Source organism: Silurus aristotelis (assembly GCF_946808225.1).
Source record: "Silurus aristotelis genome assembly, chromosome: 8".
NCBI lineage: Eukaryota > Metazoa > Chordata > Actinopteri > Siluriformes > Siluridae > Silurus > Silurus aristotelis.
This window is the reverse complement of record NC_139581.1, coordinates 28584791-28596714: the sequence shown is the minus strand read 5'-3', so window position 1 is coordinate 28596714 and position 11924 is coordinate 28584791. Positions and strand designations below refer to the sequence as shown.

The 11924-nt window shown below is 39.8% G+C and overlaps 2 long non-coding RNA genes across 2 annotated transcripts; one reads left to right on the top strand and one right to left on the bottom strand.

The window, feature by feature from the left end:
- Window positions 1-8713: 8713 nt before the first annotated feature.
- LOC310730199 lies at window positions 8714-10182 on the bottom strand. The gene is made up of 2 exons (XR_014534754.1): window positions 10046-10182; window positions 8714-10001 (listed from the first exon to the last, which is right to left on the bottom strand). It is a non-coding gene; the product is annotated as an uncharacterized lncRNA (long non-coding RNA).
- Window positions 10057-10463, top strand: LOC310730198. The gene is made up of 2 exons (XR_014534753.1): window positions 10057-10183; window positions 10223-10463. It is a non-coding gene; the product is annotated as an uncharacterized lncRNA (long non-coding RNA).
- The last annotated feature ends 1461 nt before the right edge of the window (window positions 10464-11924 follow it).

The following is an 11924-nucleotide window of genomic DNA, read 5'->3' as shown; positions in this document are numbered from 1 at the left end:
TATTGAAGAGGTTTCACTCCGAGACCTTCAGGGGAGTCCTGCCTGAATCAATCCTCCTCTTAATACCATCATTAAGACACCACAGCTATAACACCTTCCATATTACAGGAATCTCATACAGAGAGAATGAAGTCTAATATTAAGCCAAAAAACTCAATAAACACAATTCAACATTTCTCCTTTCACTGGAGCCACAGCTGAACCTCCCACATACATCATCTCCAGCAGAAGCTTCCATAATTAACGCCCTAAAATCAGCATTTTTGTGCATTTTTTCCCCCCGTGCATTGCGGTTTTCCTGGGGATTTGTTTTCGTGTAAATTCAACAACTAAAAGTGCAAAAGTCTTTGGCTTTTCTTGAAAAACTTCTCCTCTGTCAGCCATCATGGAATAAAAAAAACAGCTGTTAAATTTACCCGGATGTATTAGAGCTTGTGCAGGTCGCTCCAGATGTTGAGATCTGACTAGCACATTCTCTGAGCGAAGGATGTGAGGGAACGTTTGTAGATGCTTTCTAAAGGGGCTTTGGAGTGGCCAAATTGCAATCTGATTGGTTAAAGCAACAGTTTCAGGCAGCATAGAGTTTCCAATATAAAAAAGCCAGTTCTGGACTTACGTCAAAGTATATTATAAAAATATCTTAAAATGTAAGTCAGTGATCCAGATAAAGTTTGGACCAGCGGTGAAGGGCTTGCTGACCCTCATAGCCTGCCACTGCCTTTCTACATTTATCAAATGATCAAATATTGTAAGTTTGTGTGTATAAATATATATAGTATTTATAGTATGTAATCTCTAGATAGATGCCTGGAAACTGCCAAAAAAGCAGGGATGTACAAGAATGGAAATCGAAACATATATTGTATTAAACTAAACTTTATCTAAGGTTACATGGAATTTCTTGCATAAAAGCCGAGATACGACGCTAACGTGACTAAATCTCTATACATAAGAATTTGGATTTTTGGAATACCATCCATCACAGCGCCTTTACGTTTTTCGGGGTATCAATGGTCAACTGTAAAGATGCTACGATTATGCCTTTGTGGTAAGTGGAAAACGAGAACCCAATGAACTTGTTAAAAGTATTTGGAAGGTCTGAGTTTCTCAAGAGCATTGACGTTCCCTTTCCATGTTTTTTTTAAATCTGCCTCAGAGTACTACATATTACTAAAATTACTTCTAGGTCTATACTTAAACCTGTACTTAATATATGACATGATATGTATATAAAATTTGAATTTCTTATATTTTATTTGACTTTAATCTTAAATTTTTGTTCCCTATAGGATCAATAAAGTATTCTGATTCTGAGAGCAGGAACTCAAAATGATAATAACTCCCTTACAGTTACGGCAGCATGACATCAATAATTTGCCAGTTGTAGTGAGTCAATTATTAAATGTGTTTGCTATACAGCAGGGACTGTTACATCATTATTAGGTATTCATTTGCAGTGGCGGATGCACCCCTCTGTAATGGATGTTGAAGAGTTTGTTCTTTCTTTGCTCTATCCCTCAATGGCTGTTGTTTTTTTTCCCCACCCACTCCTACAGTCCATATTTTTGGCATGTACCTGCCCACAATGTATTCAGATTCAGAGTCAGGTTCAAGATGAGCTTTACTGGTATGATCGAGGTGCAATACAATGTTGCCAGAGCAGAGACTGATACACATTCGGTTCCATTTCCAGTTAGGTAAAAAATGCAGTTTATTATTTTTAACATTTGTGATCATTAACAGTTTACATTTTTAAAACAATTTCAAAAGCCTGCTTGATTAAATAAAATATAAAATAATATTTCATAACCTTTTATACAAATAAAAGAAATTAAATTATTGTTTATATTATGATGATATACTTTTTGATTATATTAATTAAATCGAGTATTTCATTAAATAGGCACAGATTAAATTGATTTATTAAAATTAAATAAATGAACAAATTAAATAAAATAGTTTACATTCGTAAGACCTCATTTTGGTATATAGATGTGTATATAAGTCTATGTTTATTTATATATATATATATACACATACATACATATATACAAAGAACGAATAACTGATACCACATCTAGTTTCATGAGTTGTATCTGCCATGTGAAAGAAGCTTCATATCTGACAGCATGGCTTATAAAGTAAAACACACACACACACACACACACACACACACACACACACACACACACACACACACACACACACACACACAAACACTTGTTCATTCATCTTGAGAAACCACTTAATCCTAATCAGGGTCAAGGTGGATCTGGAGTCTATTCCTAGTGCAAATTAGGGATATCTATCACTGGGCATCACACACATTACACTCTGGAAGTCTCAAATATACATATATAGGTGTCTCACACAAACACACACACACACACACACACACACACACACACACACACACACACACACACATACTTCACCCAGGTTCAAGCCGTGATTTACTGTAAGCAAATCAGACCTAAGTCAGCAGTATGTGTGTGTGTGTGTGTGTGTGTGTGTGTGTGTGTGTGTGTGTGTGTGTGTTAGAGTAATGGCTGAGTGTGATTGCAGGCCTCTATTTAATCACCTACACTGTCATGCTGCTCCTCTTCCCACACATACGCACACACACAAACACACACACACACACACACACACACACACACACACACACACACACACAGTGGTGTGATATTAACAGCTTCTGTCAGGAGATGTGTTGCTGTTGAATGCGGCATTCTCTCTCTCTCTCTCTCTCTCTCTCTCTCTCTCTCTCTCTCTCTCTCTCTCTCTCTCTTCCCTGTCCAGCTGTCTTTCACAAATCTATTAATGTCCAGATGTTCTGCTTTATTTTTTTTTAGAAAACTTGCCAACGGTGCTCTTCACTAGTTAGAGATTTCTTTATGATTCAGTTCATCTCAGAGCAGTTTAAAAGGATTTAGGTGCGGTGACTGGGAAGGACGCTCCATGATAGATATCACTCCAGACGACTGTTTGCTCTCTATATAACACTTCCAGAGCTTGGACATACGCTTCTGCTCATCATCTTGTTGTGTAATCACTTCTGATGAGCCACAATCCAGGTGGAATTGCATGGTGTAACGGTAAAGAATGAAACGGCACCCATATTGGTTCCCTTCCCTTCTCTAAAACAACCCCAAACCACTAAGATTCCACCTCCATGTTTGACTAAAGGGGTGAAGCAGTCTGCTAACGTCATCTCTCTTTTATAAGTTCTTCTGTTAGAGACAGAAATGACCAGTTTGGACTCCACAAAATCTCTGTCGACACTTCTACTCCGAGTCATTAGTCCTTTTGTCACATGACTCCCATATACGCTATTAAGGTGATTGAAGGAACAAAATGACTTAAAAAGGTTTTTGAACCAAGTCACTGATATTATCCGATCTTTCCAACACTACTTGAGGTTTCCCAACTGTATTCCAGAAAATGTATAAAGTTTAATATACAGTGGGGTTCAGATCAGAGGAAATAGCTGTATAGAACACACTGAAAGCTACATTTTCCAAAGCTCTGCTGACCTTTGTGTTTTTCGCTCTGACCCATCACAAATTTCCCGAGCCGTGTAGCTGTAAGAAAGAGGAAGAAATGATGCGAAATCTTCCAAATTTCAGGAATGAATAATGTTCTATGGTTTGTCAGCATTATGCTTCCGTACAAGGTGGTGTCAAAAGGTTCAGACTAATGGTGCTAACTGGTGCTATTCTGGCCACTTGCGTTACCACGTCTGCGATTTCATCATAGAGTTAGAACAAAGAGCAAACGTGAAATTGTGTGTGAAACTCTGCCACAGAGACGTTTGACGTGACACGTTTGAGAGATCAGAAAGACCATCAACGTGCTCGACCCCTGACAATGTCAAAACCATTCGGCTACTTGTGCATAATGATTGTCGGAGAACAATCCTTATTTCCGCACCCACTCTACTTGCCAGTTTTGGCTCCTGTGGACTTCACCTTCCTTACAAAAGTTGGAAGTCGCCATTTTGACGCCATTGCGGAGATCCAGTGCGAATCGCAATATCTGTTTGACACGATCTTCCAAGAGAAGACTTCCAGGAAGTGGCAGGAACGCTGGGAGAGCTGAATTGCTGTGCAAGGGAACTATTTTAAAGGTGATAGTGTGTGAACGTAGATTAATGAAGTACTTTCTTGCAAACAGAGCCGGTCCCGAAAACCATCTTGTATATGCCATATTTGAATACCAGTCTGGATTATGACCCCCTGGGAAGTCACAGTCATTCGTCAGCAAATGCACTTACAGTACCACTTGGCCACCATAACGAGTACTGTGAAAGCATTTCTTAAGTCAAGTCAAACGTCTATGTGTGAGATTATATTCGTTTTGTTTATTTCCAGGCATGTATTCGTGTTTTGAAAAGTAGAGCTGTCTCCTAGATCTTTAAACAGTCCTTGCTTGGCCAGTACTGCTTACAGTGCTTTACACAACCCAGTTGTTGGTAAAATCTGTAAATATCTGCCTGAAGCTCCTGGGCATATACTCAGGCACTAAAAGCTTTAGTAAAAAAAAAAGAAAAAATTGGGTGGCATTTACAATTTGCATTATTGCTCCGAAGCAGTTCCCGACATAGTGAGTCATAGATGACATAGTGCATGCCAATCCCAGCCAGACCATCTGAGTCTGGATTTGGAGAGCTGCTAGAAATATTGCTACTTGTGCCACTTCTCTGACTATCAGGTTTGTAGTTGGATATAGCTTTATATTAGGGGTCCCCAAACTTTTCTCTGGGAAGGCCACATCATTTTTCCTTCCTTTAATATGGGGCGGTTCGGTCTGTAACAGAAAATGACATGGGCCGGAATGGCTGCCAGTATTATTGTGGAGATTTTATTATTATTTGTAAATGTATTTAATCTTCCTCCCAATGTTAGTTTAATATTTTGTTCTGCAGCATACAGATATTACTTTTCAACAGATATATCACCTACTAAAAGAACATTATTACTATCATAATGAAATATTTTTATATTCATTACTAATGAAATTAAAACATTTACTCACTTATGCATATGCATATGGTTGGTGGGTGACTCTAACAAATAATTAGGCTACATTCCAATAGTTTGGTTGGGTCGTACTTGCTGATAACCGATTAATCAACTGGTTTTTAAAATGGATACTGCATAAAAAACAAACAAACAACACCATGTAAAATATTACTGAACTTTATTACACTGATACTGGTACTGATACTGGTACTGATTTATGAAAATGTGCCAAAAGAATATATTATTTAATAAATAGAATTCTATAATTAGCCAATAATTAGCAGTCGCACATGTATAAACAAACAGCACGTGGTGTCAGTGATTCGCCTCTAGAGGCCGCTCTAGTAAATACAGTGGACCAGAAGCCAGAAAAAACTATAGGCATGGATTTTTGCTGATGCCAGTAGTCCGGCAAACAACTAACAACTTGACCTCTATTAGTAACTAAGGAAGTTTAGTCTAAAAGCCAAGATATATACAGTACAGACCAAAAGTTTGGACACACCTTCTCATTCAAAGAGTTTTCTTTATTTTCATGACTATGAAAATTGTAGAGTCACACTGAAGGCATCAAGGGCTATTTGACCAAGAAGGAGAGTGATGGGGTGCTGCGCCAGATGACCTGGCCTCCACAGTCACCGGACCTGAACCCAATCGAGATGGTTTAGGGGTGAGCTGGACCGCAGAGTGAAGGCAAAAGGGCCAACAAGTGCCAAGCATCTCTCGGGGAACTCCTTCAAGACTGTTGGAAGACCATTTCAGGTGACTACCTCTTGAAGCTCATCAAGAGAATGCCAAGAGTGTGCAAAGCAGTAATCAAAGCAAAAGGTGGCTACTTTGAAGAACCTACAATATGACATTTTTCAGTTGTTTCACAATTGTTTGTTATGTATATAATTCCATATATAATTCCACATGTGTTAATTTATAGTTTTGATGCCTTCAGTGTGAATCTACAATTTTTATAGTCATGAAAATAAAGAAAACTCTTTGAATGAGAAGGTGTGTCCAAACTTTTGGTCTGTACTGTATATAATATTCCATTGTTCAGAGAGACGTTCCAAATGTGGGAGCGGGCCATATTCGCTTTATAAAATTATTTCCGACTTGCTGAGGGGGAGCCATTAACGGCTATAGAATATCAGCCCATTCAACTGTCATAGGAGCAAGTTTCAAGGGTGTTTCCACTGAAGCACTTAGTTGATTGCCTCAGATTTGCTCTGCACCAGTGTCAAATCCAATTTTTGCTAATGCCTTATCTAGCCAGAACGTTTGTACAATTTTTGTATCACCTGTTGGTGAAGAATATTTTTCTATGTAAATAAGGATGAAAAATATAAAAAAGATCTAGGATAGGTCTAGGCAGCTCTAGGCAGAGTTTAGTCATATCATAGATCTCAGAAAGACCTGGGACAAACTTTTTAAACTACATTCTTTTATTACCGCTTTAGCTGTGTAACGCTGTTTTGAGACAATTTCCATTGTTAAAAGCACTCTACAAATACAGTAATATTTATTGAATTGAACTGTTTTTCACCCGGTAGGAGTATTTCGGAGTCTACAGTATATAGCATCCATATTACTGCCCGTGTCATACTGTAGCTTTAGTCACTGATGCAAAATAAATACTGTTTTCTGGGTTTTGGTGTTGGTTTAAAAGCAGTATCACTTTTTCCAAAATACTTTGTCAATAAACTGAATAAGTTATTCTAAAACTGTGGCTTGCATGTTCCATATTTGGCAGAATGCTCAGAAAGTGGCTAATTAGCTTACGATACAATCTTCTTTTCACTGATGCAGGTGACACATTTTCTGGACATGGACAAAGTCCTAACTATGTTTCTAAATGCTGCTGAAGATAGAGTACCACCGCAGTTTCTACATGTCCTACCTCTGGATGGAGTCCCTCTCACTTGAGACCAGCTGGGATTGGTTCCACATCTACAGCCTAAAGATCCATGAGGCCAGTGAGCAACTCAAGAACTTTTGAGGACTGATTCTGCCTGAAATTAATATCAAAAGTCAAAAACTTCCTTGTCACACTCTTTTATATATCCTTATTACCACTTTATCTGTGTAAAGCTGCTTTGAGACAATGTCCTTTGTAAAAAAAAAAATATATAAAAATAAATAATAATAATAAAAAAATAAAAAAATAAAAAAATAAATAAAACGCTATACAAATCACATTGAATTAAAGTTTCTCAAATGAGACTCAATCAAAACACTCTGATTGTATAAGGCCCTGTTTACACGGAAACGATCTAAAGAGAAAACGCAAAAGTGGCGTTGCGTTATCACTTTTTATTCTGCGTTTAGACGAGCGTTATGGGGGGGAAATCTGCGTGCATATGGTGACGCAAAAGTGTGTGAAATTCGATGTAGTATGCACTCCAGGCGGCTAGGTGGCAATGTGAAGCACTGCCACACAACAACACCAAGTCCGCGCGCCTGTGTACAACCTTCCTCCCACTTCTCTCCCCAGTAACGCGAAACCCAAACACAATGGCGAAGCGAACAGCAAAAGCTGAAAATTTTGTCTGGACAGACGAGGAGGTGGAGTTATAGCTCCAAACAACTTTAAATGATCAGAGCTGCTAGGGCAACTTGAAGGTCCGACGTATGGAAATAATCCGACATGTTTGTTATTTTCCTGTACTGGCGCATGCCTGTGACGTAAACGCGTACGCGACGAGAGCCACCGTGAGCAGATTTTTGCGTTTTTACCCTTTAGACGGGAACGCGACGGTGGAGCGTTTTTAAGATTTCCACTCTGGAGGGTGGTTTCACGTTTTTGCGTTTTTAAGCCCCAAAAACGCCGTCGCCGTCTAAACGAAAGGCACATCCGATAAAATATTTTTACGTTTTCACCCGCGAGCGTTCTCGTGTAAACAGGACCTAAGATGACTATGTTTTCAAGCACTATTCCGTTAAACATACCCTAAGATAGCATAGCTGTTCTATAAAAATTCTAATAATGAAATGCTAATTAGCTAGGATTTTGTTATTGCTAGCAACACACTTGACTCCTCAGGGGAAATTGTATCCAGAACGTTTTTGGAAAAAAAAACTACTTTTAAGTGTGTATTCTTTATTTGTATAGCATTCATTAAGAATTAAAATTAAAATGCGAATTTTGAACTGGGAATTTTTCTCAGTCTAAAAACATTGATAAAACATTTTTACCGCGCATTATTGATGACTTGCTGGCAACACTTTGCTAACAGTACCAGGTACATAACCATCAGACAGAGCAAATTATTAATTTACATTTTAAAGCATTTTGTATAAAAAACAAATCTGGCTGAAAACCTAGTAATACATTGATTATCCAATAAATAGCTAGCTAAAATATGCTGGAGGACGCTTATGCTAACTAGCTAGTTTATTTGTTTAAATGTACAAAATAAAAGGCTAGCACAGTGATTAAGGTTAGTGGTTGGACTTTGGATCCTGATAAAAGTCAATTCAAGTCAAATTTGAATCCCAGATGCCCCCCCCCCCCCCCCCAACAGCTGCCACAGCTGGGCCCTTGAGCAAGACCCTTTACCCCTTGACTGCTAGATAATGATGCAATGCCAAAATGCTAAGAAGAGATTTTTGTTTGCTAGATAGAAAGCTAGCTAAGTGCGTATTCGTGACTTTGCGGTTGGGGTGTAGAATCAAATCAAACAAAGGAACATGTGCACTTGGTTTCAGTCTTTTAATGTAAATGATCTGGTCATCCTGATGGTCAGCGTCATGCACGCACATACACACACACACACACACGCAAACGTACACACAAATAAAACATTTGTACAATACACATCTTGAATGTGTTCATTAATTAATTAATTAAAGTGCAAACACTAACTAATGAGATCGACATTCTGGCTTTGCCGTCAGCTTCAGGCAGTCGACGCTAATCCGCGTCCTCGGACCAGAGACGGACGTCTTTATTTACAGCCCAACGACCCCGATAACGTCTGACCTCTGCCCTGTGCAATGATGCTGGTGCTGCTCTCCTAATGGAAGACTTCTCGAGAAATCTGCCCCCATTGGCTTAGGACTGCTGATTGACTAATCCGACCTGCGAGATGATGGGCTGTGACCTCTGTGGTGAATCGGATTCAAGCCGAGTGTGTGGTGGTGTGTTTTGTCTAAAAGGCAGTCTGTGCTTTTGGCAGGTACACTCCAGATAGAGCGTTTACAATTATTAGAGATCGGACAGTAAGATCGGACGCTGAAGAAAAAGAGATCAGGCAGTGAGAGACTGACTCCGTGAGGTCTATGGGGCAGGTCTGTTTTCTCCTTGTGAAAGATCAGACGGACGAAATACGCAAGAGGAATGGAAATTTCTGCGTGTCTAATCTCTCCCAGTGTGTGATCTGACAAGGCAAGACATGATCCAATCAAGACAAAGATGCAGTTATGAGAAGTCATGGAAAAAGTTTGCAGGCAAATATAGATCAGACAGAAAGCGTATACAAAGACATCAGACTAGAAGAGATTAGACCACAAAGAAAAGGATTAAATGTGTACAGTTTGGAAATAATCACTGCAAAGGAATAACAGACAGAGAGACAACAAAAGTATTGGCACACCTGACTTTTCCAGCTATATGTGGTTCTTCACCCAACTGTTACCACAAAATTGGAGGCAAACAGTTGATGTCTCGGGAGCCCTAGTAGAACTAGGAGACCCAAACCTGTTACAGCATGACGATGCTCCTGTGCAAAAACCAGCTCCATGAAGATCATGCTTTCGATGGGTTGGAAAATGTGGAAGATCTCCTGATGAATTGGAACGCTGAATGTACCCAGGCTTCCTCACCTCACCTACATCAGTATCTGACTGTACTAACACCCTTGTGGCTGAATTTTACACAAACTCCACAAATTCCAGGAGAACATCTTCCCAAAGGAGTAGAGCTTATTATCAAAGCAAACGGAGACTAATATCCATAGATTTTTTTTTTAAAACGCATATTTTTCTCTCAGTTTCATCCTTCCGTCCACACTCAGATCCGAAAAGTAAACGGAAGGTGGACATGACAGGGACGTAAGCGGTTTTAGACGTTTTCAGTGCAGATGAGCGACTTTTAGGAAACGATTGAACAACGGAGTGTGGACGCAGAGCGATTTTAGACGAAAACGCTGTATCGAATTTGGATTAGTGTAGATGAAGCCCGAATGTGGAATTGGATGCAGAAAAAGAAGCACATATTTATCTTGTGGTCAAGCGTCCAGAAACCTTTGTCCATGTAATGTGTAAGAATGTGAGACTAAATATACAGTCAACCCCCGATAATTCGCGGTCCGGGACTCGCGGCTCGGAAAATTTGCGAGTTCCTGTTTGGAACCTAGCAAACAGCAAGTTGCGGATTGTCTTAAAATTCGCAGGAATCCGCAGCAGGACCGAATGTTCAGGAACGTTAGGAATAACATTTTAGACTATGTTTTGTCTAAAAAACATTTTTTTAAACACTATTGTATTAAAGTGACATAAAGTCTAGATGAATTAACTAGGGTACCATAGGGGCTGCGTCGAAAATTTTCGGATTTTCGGAACTCGGGGTCTTAGAACATAACCCCCACGGGTTCCGGGGGACCATTGTAAAGGCAGAAAAGAGTAAGACAGTGATAAGTCTGATTAGACTAAGCTTAGAGAGATCGGACTGCACAGATTAGACAGGGTGAGATGAGTTTTAGTGTATAGGGAGGACAACGTTTAGAAACCGAACCATATTGAAAAGTTAAGTTACACATATGGATATGCAGACCAAGGATTTACAGAAAGCAAGCTAATCTCAAGCTAAATATTATTTTAGGAGGGATAATGATAAAATATAATGACACAAAATAGTGCAAAAGAGCATTGTCTAAGAGAAATTTCTAGAATAAATGAAACACACCAGAGATCTTTTGCAACATGCAGCCCACAACACTCGACAAATCCGGTAACGCAAAAACAAGACCCGCATCCTAACCACTAGACCACCAGGGAACCCTAAACTTTTTTTTTAGCTTCTCCCATTAGGGGGTCGCCACAGCGGATCATCCGCATGTTTGATTTGGCACGTTTTTATGCTGGATGCCCTTCCTAACGCAACCCTCCCCATTTATCCGGGCTTGGGACTGGCACTAAGGCTTGTGCAACCCTAATGGCTGGGGTTGGTTCCCTGACCGGGGATCGAACCCGGGCCGCAGCGGTGAGAGTGACGCATCCTAACCACTAGACCACCAGGGAACCTTTTTTTTTAAGTGTGTAAACGTAAATAAATAAAGTACTTTCTTGTACAGCGCTAGTCTCGAAACTTTTTGATACCACCTCGTATGTTCTTGACTCGCTGATTTCCTCAATTCTACTTCATCATTCTAGTTCGAGCTTCGAATTTGAAGATGGAACAATTAAAGGATCCAACTTAGCATGCGGTTCGCCGTTTCTTTAGCTAGTCAAGCTGAAATGGTTCGGCTAGTTTCTTCTTAAAGCTTGCTAGTTTCTGAGTATGAAAAAATCAAGCTGGGAAACGCAGTAGAAGAGACCGTTGAATTGTCAGTTGAGATTGTCGGTGCTTCCAGGGAGCGCAACGAGTTGCTACGTTAGCTAGCGCTAATTATGTGACGTAGGGAGCACAGAGCCTGGCACAGATTGCTAGTATATAATCCATATAGCGGATTGTAGGCTGGGAGAACGTGGTAGCTCATTGGATTAGATGAGGGACGTTTGTGAGTTCAAATTCCTTCACTGAGGAAGGGCCCTCAGTATAAATCAGACATAAAATGTAGTTCGGGACAGGCCACGCCCCCAAGCCGAATGATTTGTCAGTTGCTAGTGTGAGCGTTCTATGGATTCTATGGCGCGTTCTAATTGCAGATATGGCGATGTCCATTCGAAGCCCTCTGAGATCTTGATGCA